Consider the following 2,751-nt stretch of genomic DNA (forward strand, 5'->3'; position numbering starts at 1 on the left):
GACCACTGTCAAACCTTCCCAGGGACATTCCTAACATCCCTTGTCCAGAGAGGACCCCTGTGGGGAAAATCATGGCAGGTGAAACAGTAGGAAGTGAGGTTTCTAGAGATTGGAGGAGACAGAGAAATGAGCGGGGCAGCTGGGCTCCACTCCTCCCTCTCCGGAAATGCGGGAATGCGCGGCGAGGGGTTGATCCTGCCTCCTTCCTGTGAGGCTCGCCATCCTTCACCCACTGCTGCCTGCTCCTGCTGAAGCCCGGGATGCGTGTGTGACCGAGCAAACAGCGGGGCCGTGAGACTGCGCACGCAGCACGCTCACTGTGGCTGGGGCACACCTTTCTCCCGTGAGCCGAACTGAATAACCCGATTCTCAGGAAGGAGTGTCAGAGAAGCCACTCAGAAGAAGGACTTGGATACTCTGTGGGGACAAAGTTTGAGCACAGAGAGTAAGAGGGACAGAGGGGGCTGCGTGAGGGAGGGAAGAAACCCCCTTTCCTCTTTCTACCCAGCAGTTCCATCCACCGCCCCCTACACTCCTACCACACTCCTACAGGCACCCTTCAAAGCCCTCCTCCTCCACCCGCCTGCCCCAGCCATAATAGCCTGAAGTCTACCCAAGGGCAAGGACCAGGCTCTCTAGTCCATTGTTTTAGGAAGCAAAGCTATGCTGTGGAATTAACAAGGGGTCGGGAGTCTAAGTGTAGATTTTGTTTCCAGTTATGCCTCCTCTAAGTGGGTGACCTGGGGCAGAGTCCTCATCTGTAACAAACAGGTTTTTCATCTGCCAATTGAGACTTGATTATAGTACCTACCTCCCAATATCAAGGGGATTAAATGAGATATTTGTAAATTCCCAGAACATACTTCTCTAGTAATATGCTTCATTTTCAAGTGTACAGCTCACCTCCTCACCGACACTGCAAGCTCCAGAAGGGGGTTTGTGCCCCATCCCACCCCCATCACACAGCGCTGGGCATGGGGACAGCTCAATAAATGCCCTTTGGAAATCACAGCTTACCAAACAAGAGGGAGGAAAAGGAGGCAGAATCCTGGGAAGGGAGCTTTGACCCCCCAGGCTGGGCAGGAGGCTGAGTCCCATCTTTCTAATCTAGTTGTAAAGCGCCTGTGTTCATTATTTTAACAGTTATTTGTGATCAAACGATTTGGTGTTAATGTGAATCTAATGTATAAATCCATACGGGTCCCACAGTCATTTAGCATTAATTAAATGAGGCCATTCTAAGACTGGGATTCCACTGGGTTTATTGTGCTTAGCAGTGAATGGCAGAAACCACTCAGCCGCTCTGCTTTCTCTCTGTTCCTGTCTTGTACCATTTACCTCTGGAGAGCAGGGGAAGAGCAGGCTTGAAGCTACCCTGGACGGAGGATGGGGGCACAGGGAGGACCCTGGCTAAGGTGTGGAAAGCTGACTGACAGGCGAGGAGTTCCATAGAGGCCTGGCTTGCAAAGAAGAAATAAGGGTTGCATTAGTATACTACGGGCCTGGATGCCCAAAGAACAGGATTTTAGTCCTGCTCTGCTGCTGATGACTAGCTGCACAGCCTCGTGCAAGACACTTCCCTGCTCTGTCTTCATCGGTTAAGAAGCCTGGACAAGCCAACCTCATTCCCTCTACCTGGAATGCATCCCCTTCCGTTTCCCCATGGCTGCTCCTTTCCATCTTTCACATCTCAGCTCACATGTCAGCTCCTCCAAGAAGAGATAACCACCCTCTGTTACCACCACTCCCCACCACCAAGCACTCTGGAGCACATCGCCTCTCTTATTTTCTTCATGGAACTTACCACTGCTTAATTATCTCTGCATTTGTACTCACTTGCTCCCTTGTGTGTTATCTCTGTCTCCTCCCCACTGTTATCTCCAAGATCAAGAGTTTCATATGTCTTATTCCTCTCTTTCACACAAATTCAGTACATGGCACATGATGGGGGCTCAAAAAAATAGTATGTCCATCAGCAAAATCATGAGGTGATCATTAAAACTCCTCCAGAATGGCACTCAATAGTCCTTGACATCTGCACCCAGAAAGTAAGGGTGGTAGAGGGTGCAGGAAGAGTGGGATTCATCCAGGAGAACTCATGGGAAAAGGACTATCAGAGCTGGGTTCTGGGGGACAGAGGAAAGCCAGCCTAGAGAAGGGGAAAATGTGGATATTGTCTTGAGAAGGCAGGCAGGAGCCACAGTGGTGGAGAGCTTCGAGTCCCTGCAGCTGCTATACCTTCAGGCTCCCAGCCAAGACCATTTGGTGAACTATATTAATAATCACAATACAAGAATCCCTTGTGAATTGGAACAATTTCCCTTCCAAGGCAGTGACATGCATATCATTTCACTTTATTCTTCTGCCATCCCCTTGATACAGAGGAGGAGGAAATATCTTCTGCTGTTTGTATGTATAAAATTAATAACGGTTGTTCATTTGTATAGTACTTTCCTGTTTCCAGAACACATTTTCCTATACAAGAATGATAGTATTTATTCCCATGTTGCAGAGGAGACTCAGAAGTGAAATGACTTGTCCAAGGTCAGTCATAGAGTATGTAGCCTGGAAAACTCAAGCCCCAAACTCCAAATTTTTCAACAACCCAATGGTGTTTTTTCCAGATGAGGAAACTAACAGAGAGACAGAGACAGAGACAGAGAGAGAGAGAAAGTACAGGGCTAGCTTATGAGAGCTCCCCACCCACACATCCAGGGGGCTAAATTATTTGTAGAGTCAGGATGAAGGCAT

This window comes from Theropithecus gelada, chromosome 14, assembly GCF_003255815.1.
Source record: "Theropithecus gelada isolate Dixy chromosome 14, Tgel_1.0, whole genome shotgun sequence".
In the NCBI taxonomy this organism is placed as follows: domain Eukaryota; kingdom Metazoa; phylum Chordata; class Mammalia; order Primates; family Cercopithecidae; genus Theropithecus; species Theropithecus gelada.